The sequence below is a fragment of the Patagioenas fasciata genome, chromosome 24, assembly GCF_037038585.1.
Source record: "Patagioenas fasciata isolate bPatFas1 chromosome 24, bPatFas1.hap1, whole genome shotgun sequence".
In the NCBI taxonomy this organism is placed as follows: Eukaryota; Metazoa; Chordata; class Aves; order Columbiformes; family Columbidae; genus Patagioenas; species Patagioenas fasciata.
Window position 1 is genome coordinate 1211454 of NC_092543.1, and position 19396 is coordinate 1230849.

A 19396-nucleotide genomic window follows, 5' to 3' on the forward strand; every position below is an offset into this window, starting at 1 on the left:
ACTCAATGCTCCGGTGTTTGCACAGAGCAGGGCAACCTCTGCTCACCAGCCACCACTTTCTGAGGTCAAAGAGGCACAGAAAGAAGCAGAGTGTGGCTCCCGGCAGATGAAGCTCTTGGCGGTGCCCAATTCATGCCCCTCAAACCGAAGAGCAAAGGTGTCCCAGAGTGCGGGAGGCAGAGCCCTGGCCACGCTGCCAGGGCTGTACAGCCCAGGGAACAGCAGGCCAGAGGAATTCTTATCATGCTGTCTTTTCCCCACTGTTTCATCTACAATATCCAAGTTTTCCTCAAGATGGTTGTTGATTTTGGAGGACATATTGACAAAACTTGAATTAACTTAACCAAAAGCTGGAAAAAAGGAGCGCCTGAGCAGTCACCGCTGGGCAAGTGCTGAGAAACCTGCTGGAAGTAAACAAGTCCTCTGAGCAAATCCAAGTAAATCCCAGCAAAACCACTTTTGTTTCTCCTTTTTAATCCTTTTTCCCTTTCAACAGCATCATGTCACCACCGTTGCAGAGCATGTTATTAACTACTCTAAACAGAGGACAGAAAATCTGTGTGAAATGCAGATCTGGGTCCTTCATGGTGGACAAAAATTTGCCATTTAGGTTCAAATCAGACATGATAACTTGGGCTCTGTGCTGGGAACAGCCCAAGAGTTTGTTTCATTGCACCAATGTCTTTGCTGCTGCAGAATAACTGTGCACTTAAAGACACTTAATGGCAAGATACAGTGAGAGAAGGTTACAAACATGGTACAGTGACGGTCAAGTTATTTTGGTCAAGTACATTAAAAACGTGGATCCATTTACACAGAATCCTGACCAGCACACGTGAAGCCATTCCTGTGAGCTACCAGGTGCAGTCCCTAGAACACCCTCAGTTGTCATAAGTCCAACACTGCCTTGCTTACAGAGCTCTTAAATGTTGTCTCATGTGGTGCCAGCTGTGAGTATGAGGCCATACTTCCCTGACACCATCCGTTATAACAAGCATTTGGGTGATAAATATACCAGCATTGGTTTCTTTCCTTGATCTTGGGAGATGGCTCCTTTGTTTAACGCTGAGAAAGTTTTCTTCTGCCCAACAAAATGCTCGTCTGCTCCCCAACATGCAAACCCAGCTCCATCGATCCATCTCAGCTGAGTCCAGCCCAGCACTTCTCCGCTATTCACAGTTTGGATGATGCCAGAACCAGGACTTGCAGCTGAGGAGGTCCTGGAGAACATGCTGAGTGGGATTGCAGCAGGAAAGGTTCTGATACCTCTTTCAATTGCAACCCGGGAACTATGTCTGAAAGCTGAATAGCCCACTGTGCCTCTTAATCGCTTCAAAACAAATCCAGTTAATGAGTTTCTTAAAAAAAATAATGATCACAAGGAAGCTGAAAAGCACCAGTGCAACCACTTCACACCTCTTCGACTAAGAATTATTTCAGCTATAACCATGGGATAATGTTCACCACAGAAAGAAAATCAGATTGATTACAGAGAAGATAGCAAGGTGGTCATAAAGCAACTCAGCTGGAACAGACACGCACAGATGTGGGATGTGCCTGAAGTGATCAAACGGCACCTGGATTCGCGCTCGCAGCTCCTGCGCCCAGCGCAGCGCTCCAGCCACCGGCGGCATGTTCTTGTGCACAGGGGGGGATCCTGGGGAGGGCACATTGGAACAGCATTTGACTGAACGCTGCACTTGTAACCCCAAAGATGCAACAACAGAACCTCATTTGCAGAAAACTGCTCTGATTTCCCAGCTTCCTTCCTTAAATCCAACATCTGCCACACTGATGTAGGTCTGTGACCAAGGCGAGTGCCTCTGGATCTTGAATAAGGAGCTGAGATCGAACGAGAAGCCCAGACTATGTCCAAACCTGAGCTGATGTGAGGTGTCCCTTGCCTGGGACACATTCCCCGCCCCTCACAAACACTGACATAGGGATTTCTGACCAGGAGTTACTTCTGTCCGCCTTATCTAACAGCCACAGAACAATAACCACAAATTCACAGCAAATGATTCTCTCCATGATTCTCTCCAGTCCAGGACTTGTCTCGTTCCAGTATGATCTTTCTGAGGCAAGTAAATAGGTTATTGTTCAAAATGACACACTTGAATCCTCATAATCTGATAGAAATCCACCCATTCCCCCCTGTGCCAACAGTCACGGGGAATAATAAACTTGGAAAAGGCTGATTAAACCCTTGGTTACAAAGTCCCACTCGCATACTTTGCATTTTAAGCATTGTAAGGGAAACAAAATAAATTCATTCTGAGGAGCACATGAGTGGGTTTGCAGGTCCCATGGGGTGTTGGAGGCAGCACACAAATGTGGAGAGAAACCTCCTGTCACAGCCTCGCTGGGAGAAAAGCTCAGCATGTGTCTCCATTCCCAGTCACATATCATGCATACACATTTGAAAAAGGGTATTTTTACTCCTAACCAATTATTTGCTTTAATACTAAGAACAGAGCTTTCCCAGGCATTTCCATTGCCACTAGGAGCTACAGAGGCTGAAAACATCTGCAATTTGTAAAGTTTTGGGTTCCTTAGAAAAATAAATCATTTCCCCCCCAAATTAATCTCAATCAAACTCCCTGTAAAACCCATTTTACTCAGCACGTTCTACCTACCGAGCCTCAGCTCTGCCTGGATGTGCCGGGAGTAGATCAGCCTGGCGTGGTCCAGGGCCCTGCTGAACATGCTGATGAGGACGGAGTATTTGCCAGCAGCATCTGCAGCGACTACCGGTCGCTCCAAAAGGCTCCCGAACATGTCCAGCAGCTGTTGGGGTGAACACGCGGGAAAAGAAGAGGGGAAAAATTTACAACCCCGACTCCTGCAGAGAGATCAGCTGGGACCTTCCTCCCCAGCCCAGAGGCTTCAATACTGTCCACACCGATGGGCACTTTGGAAAAAGGAAATTTGCTCCCTTTGTTACGGGGCCTCTCAGACTTTCTCTGGGGTTGGACCACATTCCAACTGTTGTTCTTCAAATGCTTCAAGATTTTCTATTTTTTTTCAAAAAACTTACAAAGATAAACACTGTCACTTGCTAAAGTCTTTTCTACAAATGCTTATATTGATTTTTTTAAAAAAATACCATTTATTATTTCTGCAAGATAGATTAATTGATAAATAAACCAGCTTTGTTTCTAGAAAACCTGTTTCCAAAACTGAAACAGATCCATGTATTAATAATATTAACAAATTGATACTAACAATATCAATTCTCACCAGGAAATCCTAGAAAAAGCATGATTTCCCCCAACTTGCAGAGAGAGACACAAATATATCTCCTGGCATCCAAAAGCTTTGTGAGGGACCCACCAGCCTGAGCATCCCAAACCAAGAGCAGCCCAAAAGCTACAAGTCCCACTGTCCCACCAGCAAACACCAGCCCCATGTGCCTGTGGCTCCAGCACTGCCTGGTCTCCTCAGCGTGATTCTCACCGAGCCGGGTGCCCTGATTTCCCTTTTAGGGAAGAGCAAGGGAGCGATAAACAAACCTTGAAGGCGTGGTCCAAGTTGGAGGCGTCATCAAAAGCCTGGATGAAAATGGTGCCCAGCCGACGGTCCATGTCTTCTACTTTCTGCTGGAAACCAAAGGCATCCTGCTCAAAGTCCTGCACAAAGGCAAAACACAAGCTGTGAGGCTGCAAGATGGCACTAGGAAGGTACCTGTAACTCCTCGATCCAGAGACGCCCTCTCTTATTCACCGTGAACTAAGCCACTCCTCTGGCCAATCTTCAGCCATCGCAACGTGGCAAAGTCCTCACGAAGCTTGAGAACATTTCTGTGCTGTCCCATGGCTGAGATGTTGGCCCTTTCTCTGGGAGGGACCCTTTGGTCCTGAGGGCTTTCCACAGCCCACATGGCACTATCTTCAGCCTACAGGCAAGATGGACTATTTCCACACCCTCTCCCCCACCACTTGGCCTGAAGACCACACCATCATCCAGAAAACCCACGGATGCACCTGCTGAGTCCCAAATCCAACCTACTTTCAAGTCAAAACAAGCCTGTGGTTCCATGGTGAGCTGGTTGTGAGTGAGGCAGTTTCAAAACACTCGCACAGGTTGCCCAGAGAGGCTGTGGAGTCTCCACACTTGGACATAGGTAATCTTGGAGATATTTCACCTGACCAGTCACAGTCCTGCTCTAGCTGAGCCTGCTTTGAGCAGGGAAGGTGGACTGGGTGATCTCCAGAGGTCCTTTTCAAACTCAACAGTACTGGGTTTCTGTAATTTCCATCATCTTCTTGCACTGCTTTTCTTGCTTCAATTGTAATAAATCCTTTGAACTTCAAGAGTAACATCTATATTTGTTTTCCTACACGTAAAAGAGTCCAAATCAAAGACTGAACTTGACAGTCCGTGACAGTCCTTCTGTTCTAGCTTGGACAAAACCACTAAAAATGAGGTCATGTGTCTCTTTTCCAAAGGACAAAGTGCAAGGAAATAGCTTTTACTATTGCTACTGCTGAGCTCCAGCAGATCCAGATGCCATGTTTTAGCTAAAAAAAACGGCTCCAGCAGTGGCAGAGGGTGCAAAACTAGAGCACTGAAAGAACAAACATGACTCAGAGTCACACAAATGGCCATGGGGTCACCAAACCCAAGCCACCTCCTGCAGAGCCACTGTCACCTCTCCTCTGTGCCTGCCCTGCTGAAGGAGGGGTGCTATGGAGCAAGCAGCTTTCCAGCAAGAAACACTGGGGACGTGCCACCCCCTGCAGAGATGTACTGGGAGCTGCAGGAAGCAAAGCACGAGCCACCCATCCCCACACCAGGCAGGTCCCAGAGGGCTGGGAATATTCCTTTAATTAAAGCACTACTGATAATAAAATAGAGCATCCTTGAATTCTGAGAGCCCCAGATGCCATGTGTTCATCTAGGCAGGAGCGAACACATCCCAGAGATGATCTGAGTTGGCCCTCATCAGGCAAACTACCTTGTTTTTCCAAAACTAAGACAGAGTCTTATATTAATTTTTGCTGCAAAAGATGCTTACTTTTTTACATGTATAGCTGCCTGGACCCTATTTAAATTGACTTTTTTATGAACTGTAACTAGGGCTAATTTTTTGAATAGGGTTCATATTTCAAGCATCCTGAAAAATCATGCTATAGCTTGTTTTTGGGGTAGGTCTTATTTTTGGGGAAACATGGTAAATACCAAGAGCAGGAAAGCAAAGAGATGTGGGTGTTGGTATAGCTCTTATACCTCAGCAAGCACCATGTACAGCAAAAGCTTGTGCATAACTCATGGAAATCCCAGTTTCCCAGCTGCACTGATCTAAGGTGCTGATCTAGCAAGATATGTTAGATATAGACGTGCAAGAAGTCCCAAATCTCTGCAGGAAAGGCCAGCGGCTCCCTGTTCCCTCCAGTACCAGATCAGATCATAACGAAAGGAGGAAAGAGCTGGGAAGAAGATAGCAGGAAACTGCTGCTTTGGAAACATGCACATGTTCCTGATGTTCCCGCAAACTGGTCCCACCTACCGTGTTGGTCAGGTCAAGACAGTCATAGGTTCGCTCTGAAAACACCTTGTATGCCTCCTGGAATTCCTCATACATGTCCAGGACCTGCTGGCCCAGGGTCTTCCCTTTAATCCCACTGAATTCAATTTTCTCCAGCTTCATCAAGTCCAAGGAAGTTGCCAGGAGATCCTTCAAAGTCAACGGAGGGAGACACAGGTCATGATGTTGACAAAAGAAGATGACAACAGTTGTCACGACAGAGTTGCACTTGCTGAGGGACCTTCCCAAGCACAGCGCTGGTGCTCAGGCTGGGTGGCAGGGATGGGAAGGGGGGAGCCTGATCTGCCTGTCCTGAGCATCAGTGGCTGCTCATAACACGTCCCTGCCCAGTGAGACCTGCTGCAGCCACTAGAAATACCATGACAACTGTAAAATCGCTTTTAAGTGTATTTAAAGGACAGATCCAAAGCAGGATATGAGACTCTTATATGTCATCCAGCATAGCTAAGAATCCCAATTTTATAGGTATTAACCAAGGACAGATTTCTAATATTTACAGGTACCCAAACTGTCCAAAGCTCCTGCGCAGTCAAACCTCCACGTGTCCAAGTGGGTGTTGCAGCACCTGCCCCGCTGGCCCTCTCTGCTGAGGTGGCACACGGGTCCTTCCCTTCCCTTCCCTTCCCATCCTCTGCAGCCTGGCAGTGTCACCTCTTGGGAAAATGTCCCGCTCCCCCAGTGGTGGTGGCAGCACTGGGCAGCTCTGCTGCCATCCCACCTCATCTGTCTCCCTAGGTAGGGCCAAGTAAGGGCTGGTTGAACATCCATTGTCTCAGAGGACCAGGAGAAATGTGCACAGGAATGTACTGGTGGCCACTCTCTGCTTGCACTTGTCCTGGGGCCACCCGAGCAGGGCAGCAGGTTTTACCACAGACACGTAATGTGAAACAGTGCAACGAACCGAAGGAAAGGGATCCTTCCCTCTTCACGTGCTCATGGGCTACCCATGCACCAGTGTAACTGCAGCTTTTATGAAAATTCGAAAACAAATGCACATATGCATTCATATTCACTTCGACACACCAGCACATCCGCTTGAACAAATACCTAGTAAGGCAAAAAAATAATGTGGAAATACCAGTTGTCCCTTGCTTTGTCTTGCAAGGTTGCTTGAAATGAAGTGATGAGGGGAAATTGAGACGGAGAGAGATGCAGCAGTTTTCCTCATTAACAGGCTGGTGTGCACTATGCTTTTAATTATTGTTTTACAGCTCACTCCGCAGGCTCTCCCTCTGACTCCAGATACTGCAGCTTCTACTGTCCCTGGAGTGTGGGACAGCCACGGAAGGAGGAAACAGACACTGGTCAAAACGCACAGTGCCCCAGCTCAAAACCTCCCCACTGGCTTTTGTCTGCAGCCCATATCCACAGTGTGCCCATGGCATCCATGGAATCCCAGCAGTCAGTGCCCCAGAGCCTTTACAGGGTCCCAGTAAACCTGTCACCAACACTGTCCTCATGATAACCTGCAGTTATTCCTGTGTCTATTTATATTCCTCTCTACACTGACCAGCATAATTTGGTTTATTTCACATCAAACCCTACTGGAAACCATCATTATGAATACTTTTAAAATAGGCACCAGTCATGACAGTTTTCAACATAGTTAATTAAGGAACACATAAAAGTATATGGCACATTTAAAGCAGTAAAACTGCAAACACCAGCAACCTGTACACTGGCCATCCAACCCTACACACTGAGAACGCAGCAACAATCAACAAAGAAATTCATTTGGGATGTGTGTGGAGAGCAGATGAATGTGTGTGGTTAGCCACGTGAGAGATAACAGGTACATGCAAGGTCTGTACAAGAGGTACATACAGTATCTGTATAAGAGGTATATACAGTGTCTGTATAACAGGTACATATGGTGTCTGTATGTCTGTGGTCTCCAGACACAGCCATGTGGTAAGGAGAGCATAGGGAGCTCCCACATTCACACTCAGACCTGCTCTCTGCAGAACATCTCCTGTGGCTCAAGGAGCCCTTGGCCACACTGGGAGCTCAGGGATGACACCCCAATGTCCCTGCCTCAGGTGACAGATCTGGCAAACAGGGACACCCCTGAGCCACAGCACCCCAGTTTGATGGACTATGAGGATGCGAAGGGACAACCTGGTGAGGAACGTGTCCCTGCTCCTCCCCAGGCCCACGTGGCACAGCCAAGGGGATGCTGCCATCTGGCCTCTCCAAGACAGGCAGGACCCAGCTCTAGGGTGTCATAGAATCATAGAACCATTTCAGTTGCAAGAGACCCTTAAGATCATTGAGTCCAACCATAACCTAAATCTGTCTCTGATGGCACCAGGAGACCTGGGAGATTACATTGCTTTATTTACAGCTGTGCAAACCACACCTCCAGTAATCCTCCTTTTCTTGCCCCAACAGGAGCAAGGAGTCCAACGGGACTCCTGAGAGCAAAAAACACACCTATCAACCTGACCAGCTTACATATGCACTGAGCAGGACATAGTAAAACACAGTCTTAGACTCGCTGTAACAGGAGACCTAACAGCAAAAGAGTGGCCCCATTCCCTGGTATCAGGTGAAGCTATAGAAAGGAAAGATGCCAGCAAGTGATCTCCTGGCTACAGAGTTCTCCTGACGGTTTGCAATGTTTTTCAAGACCAGAGTCTCACCTCCACCATCTCCAGTCTCTTCAGGAAGGTGTCCAGCCTCGCAAACACCATCGTGGAGCTGACGTCCCACTCCCTCACTTCTTGGCCTGGTTCATAATACATGTGCAGTTTTTCCCTTCTCTTCTCAAATGCCTCTTTGAACATGTTCAGGATACCGAGCACCATTCGCACCTTGCCCAGGCTCTCCTCCATGTCCCCTTTCAGAAGGTCTTCTGGAGACAGGTACACCAGGGCCTGGAAGAGCAAAATCACACCTGAGAGGTCACTTCTGCCATCATGGAAAACAAGGACTTCTTGTGTTGAACACATTTGAACCTGTTTATTAAGTTAAATGTTGCCTAAAGAATCACTTTTCCAGGGAAGGACAATAGGAAGAAGGGGAAAGGGGACACAGGGGACTGCAAACACAGGCATCACAGCCACAGACCTGCTCAATGAGAAGGTTGCAGATCTCCTGGAGCAGCACCACTATCCGCACGGGCATGTTGTAGTGCTTGGAGGTGACCCAGATCAAACACACCACGTGGAGCAGGGGGAGCAGGAAAGGCTTCACCTCGCTGAACTCAACCCTCTCTACGTCTTCCAAGCGGCGCTTGAGGGGTGTCAGGTGCAGGTGAACGTCCTGAGCTTCAGTCAAAGCTGTGTTGAGAGACGTGAGAAGCGGTAAGAACCACCCAGCTGCGGTGTGCTGGGTTCCCAGCTAGGTGCTGGCCTCACCACATGGAAAAGTGCCTGGGAAAAGAAACTGTCCTGACAAGCACTGAGCACCCTCAGCCACCTGTGTGCTGCAGGTCACTCACTCGTGAACATCACTCACCTGCGGCAGTAACCAGAACAGAAATAAGCTGATGTGATGGCAGGGGACAGGGAGCTGGGACAGGGCTTCGTGGAGAGCCTGAGTCCACAACTGCTAAAAAGTCACACGGAATTTGCCCAACAGCACCAAAAATACAGTGCTGCCATGGCTGTGAGCCATGGCCTTGCTGTACAGCACGACAGGCTGTACAGCCTTGGCCTGAGCCCTTTTTAGCTCAGTTTTGGCTCAAGCAACTCCTTGTCCAGTGGGCAGATGACGACGGCCCCACTAGTCCTGACTGTAATAGAAAACCTGTCAACAGTAAAGCAACTGATGTCTGACTCGTCGAAAGCTTTAGCTTAGCTCTGTACAGCTGTGTGGTTTTACCCTGAAGAATTACCCCAGAGCGCAAGCATTAATAAAACCAGATCGTTGTGCAATTAAACCTGTGGACCAACAAGAAGTGACAGAAGTGCTTGAATGCATGCAAAAATAACCCCTAAGGCCCAAGACCAAGGAAGAAGAGACTCCCACTATCAGCATCACCCTCCCAGCAAATCCACCAACAGCAGCCACACCAGTACAATGCCAGGGAAAGGGGCAGAGACTTAAAAGCAGGTGCACACAAATCTGAACTGCGCTGTAATGGAAATTAACAATTATAGTCCAAATTATCCAATTAGGGTTAGTATCGCTGTAGCCGGATTAAAACCAAATATTTGTTGTATTTTGATTAAACCCTTAAAGTATTAATTAGTTTAACAATGAACCCTTGGCTCCTTATATAAGGGGTGTTTCTCCAGCCCATTTAAACTGCACAATGCAGAGTGTGACACAGATCCTTAAGAGATTCAATGTTTGCACGTGAAGTGGTGAAGAACAGTGTTTTCTGCCAGCACGTGCACAGCTAACACAGTCTAGATGGTTTCATTGTGCCAGAGAGCAGCTGGGTTGGACATGGATGTCCAGCTGTGTTGGTCTGCAGGGACAGACCAGCAGGACTACACTGTTTTTCACTACAGACAGGGATTTGCAATATTTCCTTGGGCTGCGCTCAACTCCCCTAAGCAAAGCAAAGCAAGGAAATTCGGGCTGCAGTGGCCAAAGCCTGAGAAGCAGCACTCTAACAAAGCAGTCTTAGGTACAAGATCTGTCCTCTTAGTCTGAACTCCCATTCCTGCATAATAACACCAGAGGAGCTGGTGGAAGTTGAGGTGAGTCCTGTTAGAGTAATGCAAACACTTTATTACAGCAGAATAAATTCCCAAACCCATTCACCCTGAACTTTGGCAAGAGTCTGGCTCAACAGACCAGCGATGGAGCTTGTCCCAGCCTGGAAACAAAAGCCTAGACTCAAGCACAAGCAGCCCAGTCTCAATTCACAAACTAGAAAGATTTGGCTTGAAATCAGTCACACCAGGCCATGAAGAAAGGCCAGAAGCCAGCACTGTGGTAAAGTTGCCCCAGCATCTCACCTGCCTCAACATCCATTAGCATGGTTTTGAAGGCTGGGATGTAGCTGCTCTCAACTCTCTCCAGCAGCTCCATCATGTTCCTGACCTTCCTCGTTGTCAGCTGGTTGTAAATGCATTCCAGGTCATCACACCTACAGCAACCGAGACACAGAATCACAGAATCAGTTGGTTGGAAGAGACCCTCAAGATCGAGTCCAACCATAACCTAACCCCTGGCACTGCCCCATGTCCCTGAGAATGTCATCTCTGTGACTGTCCAACCCCTCCAGGAATGGTGACTCCACCACTGCCCTGGGCAGCCTGTTCCAATGCTTCACAACCCCTTCTGGGAAGAAATGTTTCCTAATATCCAACCTCAGCCTCCCCTGGCGCAACTTGAGGCCGTTTCCTCTCATCCTGGCGCTTGTTCCTGGGGAGCAGAGCCCGACCCCCCCTGGCTCCAAGCTCCTTTCAGGCAGTGCAGAGATCAGAAGGTCTCCCCTCAGCTCCTGTTCTCCAGCTGAACCCCCCAGGTCCCTCAGCCACTCCCATCACACTTGTGCTCCAGCCCCTCACCAGCTCCATTCCCTTCTCTCAACTCACTCCTCTACCTCAAGGTCTTTCTTGGCCTGAGGGGCCCAAAACTGATTTGAGGTTTGGCTTCCCCAGCGCTGAGTACAGTGGGACAGTCATTGCCCTGGGCCTGCTGGCCACACTGTTCTTGATGCACACCAGGATGCTGGTGGCCATGTTACCCACCTACACTGGGCCATCAGCTGTCCCCCAACATCATCTGTTTCCCCTGGGCCTGATTCAGGGCTTCCTCCAGCTACACATGGACTGTGGAAATGGGAGAAAGCTGCATGAGGCACAGACAAACCCTACAGGACAGAAAGTGCTGAGTTCAGCATGACAGCAGCTCTGCTACTGACAGAACATTGCTGAAAAAAAGCCATCGTGTTTCTGCAGGCATTAGCAACAGCTCTCCAGCCAGCAGGGCTTTGCCCCGAGTCAGCCTGAACCAGTACAGCACAAAGGTTTTCAAAGGGCAGGAGGAAATACCACTCCCAGGCTCCTGAGCATCTAAAGCCCCTCTGGCCCTGACAGATGAACAGCAGCCAGCTGAGATGCACCATTTCCAGACAGCCCCCAGCAGGTGTCCATCAGCAATTACTCCTGTGGATGGCTCCTAGTGAACAGTGACGAAAGAGTGCCCAGAGCGGGTGTGGAGTCTCCTTCTCTGAGACATTCGAACCCGCCTGGACCCACCTGTGTGATCTGCTCTGTGACCCTGCGTGAGCAGGGCTTGGACTGGGGGATCTGCAGAGGTCCCTTCAGCCCAACCAGCCTGGGATCCTGTAAAGGGCATTTCTGAAAAAAGTCCCTTGAGGTGTAGCCCCTGTGGTGGGGCTAAGTTAAAACACAGCCAGCTGCCCAGTGACCTCCCAGGCACTTTGCAGATCATGATGATTTTCTGTGCGGGAGCAATTTTCCTTAGTTGAAGCCTACATGAACCCCAAGTGGCCTGTTCTTCTCAACTCATGGAATTAGCAGCTCCACCACCAGCACTCTCCCTCTACACAAAACCAGCACCACAGGGCACCATGCACTGGCCAGGCTGCTCTGGGTACCTGTTCTTCCAGAACTCCAGCTCCACCTTCGGGTTCGGGTTGCTGCCTTGCAGGAGAGGCTCTGAAGACTCTTTCTTCAGTGCCTCCTGGATCTGGTGGCTCCAGTCTATGATGGCCGACTCCATGGCATACACCAGAGACTTATCTATCCGTTCCATGCTGTAGTAAACAGAGTACGTGATTAACTTTGTTGATGTGCATTGCTCAGTTGGATCTACTTCCAACGGCTGTGTGGGCAGCTGGATTTTACAGGGTTTCACATTTCAAAACCACAAAACAATCAAACCCCATAAGATTTTGTCACTGGTTTAATATAGGAATTACGCTCTGGAGAAAATGGCTGAATGTCTGCAGCAGTGTGGGCAACAACACTGTTCATAAAGTGAATGGTGGAAATGAAGAGCCAGTCGCCACCTCTCTGCACAGCCAGTCATTGTCACATCAGATCCATTCAGGTTCAGGATCTGACCTGGAGACTCACACATCCAGCAAGATTCTCTCTCCCCATACCATTCTCCCTCAAAATATTCTACATCCCTGCAGTCATTAACTCACTTAATTCAGCAAGAAACACCACCAAGTGGGCTGGGAAGCTGAGGACAGGTCACCCCACTGCCTTGGAAGCAGTAACTTCTCACAAAATCCCACCCGCACCACGTCCTGTCTGAGGAGTGATTCATTCCACTGCACCCACACATCTCCTGGGGTTCCACAGGGGCACGCACGCAGCCCAGACACGATGACAACTTGATGTACAAACGCATCTGCTTCTCTGGACCTTCCAGAACCTGTTATTTTGGGGTGGTACTCACGATTTCTCATTTTCCAGATCAATGTCCTCAATTCCCTCTGAGCCAGCTGGGAGAGGCAGCAAGGTCTTGCCGTCTACTTGGCCAACAACTGTGAAAATGGTACTTTTGAGGTTGTGGACATGACGCACGATGTCTTGTGACACCACTTGTGGCCAGCCCTGATGGTTCTTCTTGTTCGTTAGGATGGGCACGATCACCTACAGCGGGAGTCACGGAAGACCAATGGAGAAAAAAGTGCAGCAGGAGACGGACGGGCCACCAGGCTCTGAGGTCTGTGCTTGGCCAAGCCTGGAGACCCATATTCATTGCTGTCTCAAGCAGTTCCCATGTGAAATAGAGGCAGCTGATGATGAATGGGCATCTCTACAGGCCCACTTTATACAGCAGAACACCCTTTTCCCCAAATCCAAGCAGCCAAGGAGGGTGGAAGCCAGTAGGCAAAGTGAGCAGCCCCATCCCCAGGCTCTCCCAGCCTTTCAAGCCCGCAACTGGAGATGGCCCCATGGGCTGCTGTCCCTTGCCCTCACAACTGTCCCCGGTGCTTGGTCCCCATGTCCCTGCCCATGGGCACAGCCGTCAGGCTGCCCTTTGAGCCTGCCAGGGCTGGGCTGAGCTCAGTGTGCTGCAAGGGAAGGTCTGCTGGTACCCCCTGGGATACACTGGTGGTGAGGGTCCCCCAGGTCCCAGCTGCAGCCCACCAAACAGGAGCTTTGCCTTTATCAGCACTTTTACTGACCCGGCAGCATGGGGTTGTGGGGCTGGTCGGGGTTTGCCCAGATTTGAGCTGCTTTTGGCTTGTTTGAGCTGTGACAGCAACACCGTGTCTGTCACCTATCCTGGCTGGCTCTGCACTGGGACCAGCCTGTGGCAACAGCCTAACAAAGCCAGGTTGTCCCTAGTGACAAACAACAGCCCTTTGTGTTACTGGACTCAGGGTGGGGGTAGGGGAGGGGGGGAGGTGACTAAAGGCATAAAAATAGCTGCAAATGGACATAAAATTGAAACGGAATAAAGCAGCTCAGCACCTCCATGGTGCTGTCCCAGGATGCTGAAGACTCTTTGGAACTGTGGCTGGCTCTGTAGACCCGAAGAAGACCCGACCAGCCACCTTCGTGCCCAGGGAGCCGTGGGAAGGGGGAGCACAACCCCAGGGAACACACGGGCAGGTGCTGACGAGTTCACCTTCAGCAGTTTTAGCTGCATTATTAGCAAGATGTGTCTCTATTACTTAAAGCATGTGGACTGCTAATGCCAGTGATGTTGTAACCAGGCAAATGATAGCCGTTCATTTTCTTTCTGACTGTTAAAATGATAACTGGACTCAGGATGAAGCCCCAGCCCACAGAGCAGGTGTGTTCCCTTCGGCACCGCAGGAGTGAAGCAACAAGTGGACAAGGTCACCAGCTGTGACCCCTCACTGAATAAAGACAAAGTGTGGGCAGAGGAACACACGACCCCAACCCCAGGAAATTCAAGACCTTTTTCACCTTCACGCAGACCCACCCCATCTGCCTGACCCAGCACCACCGCTGCTTTTGCCTTCAAGTGAAGCTTGAGAGGAAAATAGGATGAGAACCAGGCACAATCTGCTCCCTGCAGAAATACTGCATGTCTGCACAGGGGAGAGCAAAGCCTGCAAACACGCAGCTGGGACGCACAATCCCGGCTCCCAAAGGCATTCAGAAAACAGGATTTAACAGGATCTGCCAAAGTGTTCCTACCCCACCATCTACCCATAGCAGACGGTGCTTGCAATGCTATTGGCCAGCCGTGATGCAAAACCACTGTTTGTGCAGACTTCGCAAGACCACGGGGCTCATCAAAACAAAAGCTCCCCGTATAAATAATGTGTTTTCTCACAAAACCAGGATAACCAGTCTGGCAGCCTGCTCTTGGGAATCCAATCTATCAGTCACCATCTTAATATACCAAACATCATGATCAGAGCTTCTCAAATCCAGCAGCTCCTCTGCTTTCCCATTACAGCCTCATTCCTGAGACTTCTCCAGGTGAGGAGCCATCAGGAATAAACCGAAACAACATTGTCTAGTTCAGGCTAATAACACAGCAAAGCAAAAGCACTCGAACCTCTTGACGATCTCTTTAAGAAAACATCAGCCCACCTGAGATAACCCGACACTGAGCTACAGGAGGCTCCTGAACATCACAAAACACTTTTTCACTATGAGAGTAATCGAGCACTGGCCCAGGTTGCTCAAAGAGGTTGTGAAGTCTCCATCCTTAGAGATAATGAAGAGCTACCTGGACATGGCCCTGGGCAACTGGCTCTGGATGGCCCTGCTTGAGCAGGGGTTTGGAGTAGGTGACCTGCAGATGTCCCCTCCAGCACCTGTGGGTACATCAGTCCCACAAGGACCCCACTGATAGACAGAGCTGATGTGGATCAGCATTCAGGTGGTTTATATGAGTTCTAAAGCCGTCCATGGTACTGCAAAGGGCAGAGTTAAGGGTACAAGTGCATCAGCAGAGAAGGGAGGGAGGCCAAGGAGCCTGTCTGTAGGAGGGGACACCTTCCCCGCTGCCATGTGCGAGGGGCACCCGGTACTCATGGGTGCCAGGGCTCCCTCTGCACCTCCGGGGCTGCCCAGGCCTCACAGGATCCCAGCCTGGTTAGGTTGAAGGGATCTCTGCAGATCCCCCAGTCCAAGCCCTGCTCACGCAGGGTCACAGAGCAGATCACACAGGTGGGTCTAGGCGAGTTTCAATGTCTCAGAGAAGGAGACTCCACACCCGCCCTGGGCAGCCTGGGCCAGGCTCTGCCATCTCCCAGCAAACAAATTTCTCCTCCTGTTGAGCCTGCCCCCGTGGCCCCTCATCCTCACCTCCTCCACGAGGGCGGCAAAGTGCCGCAGGGCATCGGCGGGCAGGTCCCCGCAGAGCAGCTCCCCGGGGCCGGCGCCGGGGGCCCGCAGGAAGAACAGCCCCTTGCGGCGGGCGGCGGGGGGCGGCGGGGGCGGCCCCAGCTCCAGCTCCCCGGCCGGGCCCCGCCAGAGCAGCAGCGCCGGCCCCGCCGGCCCCGCCAGGAAGCTCCGCAGCAGCGGCCCCGCCGCCTCCCCGCCTGCCCAGCGCTCCCAGCGCTCCGCCGGCACCCCCAGCCCCCGCGCCGCGCACCGGCACAGCCGCTCGGCGCCGGGCACCGGCTCCACCGCCTGCTCCATCCGGCCGGCACCGGCGGGTGTTTGCGGGGAAGAGCCGCGTTGCCCGGGGGAAGGGACACTGCGAGGAGCCGGGGGCGGGCCGGGGCGGGACCCAGCTCGCCTGGGAGACGCAGCTGCCCCGGGCAACCACGGGTATCAACACAAGCTGGGGATGGAGGGCCTGAGAGCAGCCCTGCGAAGGACTCGGGGGTGCTGGGGGATGCTCCCTCTGGGGGGGGTCTGGATACCACTGGATCCACCTGGGCACCCCCAAAGTGGCTTTTTAGCACTTATTTTTCTCCTGAAAAAGCAAACACAGTGGGGCTTTCTCCCATCCTGCCCCATGGAACCCCACTCAGACCACACCAGTGCTTGGTTGCCCATCACCATTTATTGCAGCTGTTGCCTGCTCAGCGCCCAGGGCAGTGGGACCGGGCCCGAGACCCCCATCCTGCCCGGCTGTCAGGGAGTGATTCACTGCGGGGGGTGGAAACTGGGGATCCCGTACCCCTATATATATGCTAAACCAAATTATTCGGTTGCAAGCAGTGGTTGAAATAATAAGCAACCAGACGGCTGAGGCACCGAATCTCATAGCGAGACAATTGTCTCAGACCAGAGCTGCAGTGTACCAAAATCAGGGAGCGTGAGATTGGCTTTTAGCTGAAGAGAGGGGGGCGTCTGTGGGAAACTGAATACTTCGGAGTGTTGTTTGGAAAGAGATAACGATGGGGAAGCCATAATGAAAATAGCAGAGGAGATAAAACGCGTTGCACATGTACCAGTACAGAAGTGGAATTCTATACTTACTAGCCATTGGTGGGGTAACTTATTTGGGGGAGCCTGGTGGAAGAAAATAGGCTTCATGATAGTATGTGCATTTCTGGGTTTACTGTTTGTGCCACGTACGACCCCGTGCTTTGTTCAGTTAATACATTCAGTAGTCCAAGTCCTCCCCACCCCCCGCCAGCGAGTTCGCCTCCCCCCCGGGAAGCCGGGGCGTCCCTGCCGGCTCCGTGCCCGGGGTGGACGGGGGTGGACGGCGGGGGGGGGTGGACGGGGGCGGGGGGGGCACGCGGGCGTCCCGCGGTTTCTCAGCCCCGCTGTCGGAGGCCTAACCCCCTCACCTGCCCGTGCTGCCGCCTCCCGCGCTTCTTCCTCGGTGGCTCGCTCGCTCGGTCCCTCGGCCCGCTGCCCGCCCCGGCCGCGGGCTGAAGAAGAAACCGACCCCGCCAGCGGCTTTGCCTCCCCCCGGGGAGGCATAGAGACACCGCGTCCCCGTCCCCGTCCCCCCGTCCCGGCCCGCCTGCCTCCCTGCCTACCCGCGCGCGGGGTTCCTCGGCCGATCGGCAAGACGCTCCCGCGCTGGCCTCCCCGCGACCGCCCGCCCGACGGGCTTGACTCCGAGCGACTGACCGTTGGGCACCTGGCGGGGGGCAGGGGGCCGGTTGCCGGGCGGCGGGGAGAGCGCGCATGCGCGGCGCGCGCAGTTGCCGACCCCCTCCGGCCCTTCCCGCGGGTGGGCCGGAGGGGGCGGGGGGCAAGGCGAGGGCGGGAGAGACCGCGCTTTGGGGTGCGGGCGGGGCGGGGGGTGTTTGTGCTCGCCGTGCAGTCTGAGCCGGAACACGAAGTGAAATTATACGGCGGCGGCGGCGGCGGCGGCAGGTGCGGGTGGGGGGCACGACGACACCACCACGACCCCGCCGCCCCTGCCGAAATAAACCCCCACCAAAAAAAAAAAAAACACCGCCACGAAACCCGCATCCCCACGCCACGCGCGAGCCCCGAAACTCCAGACACGGACTCGCCGAGCGTGTGCACGGATCGCGAGGGTCGAAAAGCTCGACTCGTAGAGTCGCGTACGCTGTCCCGCAGCCACCCGCGAGAGGCTCGCTCGGTCGCGTCCAGCTCCTGTCCCTGCGTAGGACCAACCGCCCCGCCGTTCGGTTCAGTCCTTGCCCGCCGGTCCCACTTACTTAGACTAAGCCTAAAATGCAAAGATCTCTCCATAAGGATGGGTTTTATACTCTACTTCCACAATCTGCTGGCAGTACAAAAGAATAAGCGGCAGATCTACTTAGGCTGAGTCACGGTGCTTTGCTCCTAAGACCATGCATACCATGGGAATATTTCAGCTGCATGTCCCACCCCAACCCCAGAGAGCAAGAGCTCCAGGAACAGGTGGAGAAACAGGGAAGAACACTGCAGTGCTTCTGAGAAATAAAGCAAGGACAGAAAGGCAGACGGGCATGCTGTGGAACCTTCTCCTTACCCGACTGTGCTGCTGCCACTCATGAAATGACACTGTAGAGCAAGTACTTTTAGCACCTTTTTTGTGTTTCACGTTCCAGGAACCCTTCCCCTGGAGGTCCAGCTGCTGAGGTGGAGACTCAGGACCTGGACCCCATGGCTTCGGGGCAGAGGCTCTGATGGAGAGGAGAGGAGATCAGGGGTTGCACTGGGAAATGTGTCTGCACTGCAGGGGATGTGAGAGAGGTTCCTAAATCCCATCCCCAGCATTTCTGGTAGCAGTTAACTCTTCCTGCCCATGTCTGTGCTCCTGCAGCTGTGTCTCTGTCCCTGGGTCTGCTCCCTGTCCGTGTCACAGACCCCGTCCCACCCGCTGTGTGCTCAGCTCTGTCCTGCTCACACCGCCTGGCACTGCCCAGGTGTTGCTTTATCCATGCGAGCCACGGAACCTGACACACCAATGTGATGTTCACAGAGTTCGCTTTATTGTCGGACCGGGCTGGCTTTATAGCAAAGCTGCCCTGTCCACGCGCCTTACAACAACGTGATTGGTTGTAACTCGTGCTATACAATAACACGATAGGCTGCATGTACTGTCCACGCGCTCTGCACGCATGTGTCCGGCGATTGCTCACTCATTATTACATTCTAATGGTGCTCCTTTAGTCTCTTTTGTCTCTGGCTTCACCTCTCAGCCAGGCTGGCGACAACCCCATCCCCCTGGGGCGGGGGGGGCTCTGCCACTACATCTCCCCCTCTTTTATTTAATATTAACAATACGCCATATCATGCTTTAAATACAGTGTGAAATACAGGGTAAGAACATTAAGGCTAATACAATTACAATTAACAAGAACAAACCTGTTTTCAATATTCCTTTTAACCAAACAAGGCATTCACCCCAAAAAACCCAGTATCTTCTGTTATTTTCTTGTTCTGCAAATCTTCTATCTTTTTAACTTTTAAGTTCAAACAACACATACAATCAAACTCTTCATAACTGTGAACATGTCCAATAACAAAAAATTAATTGCTGCTCTGTTTTACAAAGTGGTATTCTCAACATTGGCTACATTCATTGCTTAAAGCGATAACATGTCTGAGG

General features: G+C 51.6%; 1 pseudogene; it reads right to left on the bottom strand.

Moving 5' to 3' along the window:
* Positions 1–17530, bottom strand: part of LOC136115783 (dynein axonemal heavy chain 9-like) — a 116044-nt pseudogene extending 98514 nt beyond the window's left edge.
* Between the last annotated feature and the right edge of the window lie 1866 nt (positions 17531–19396).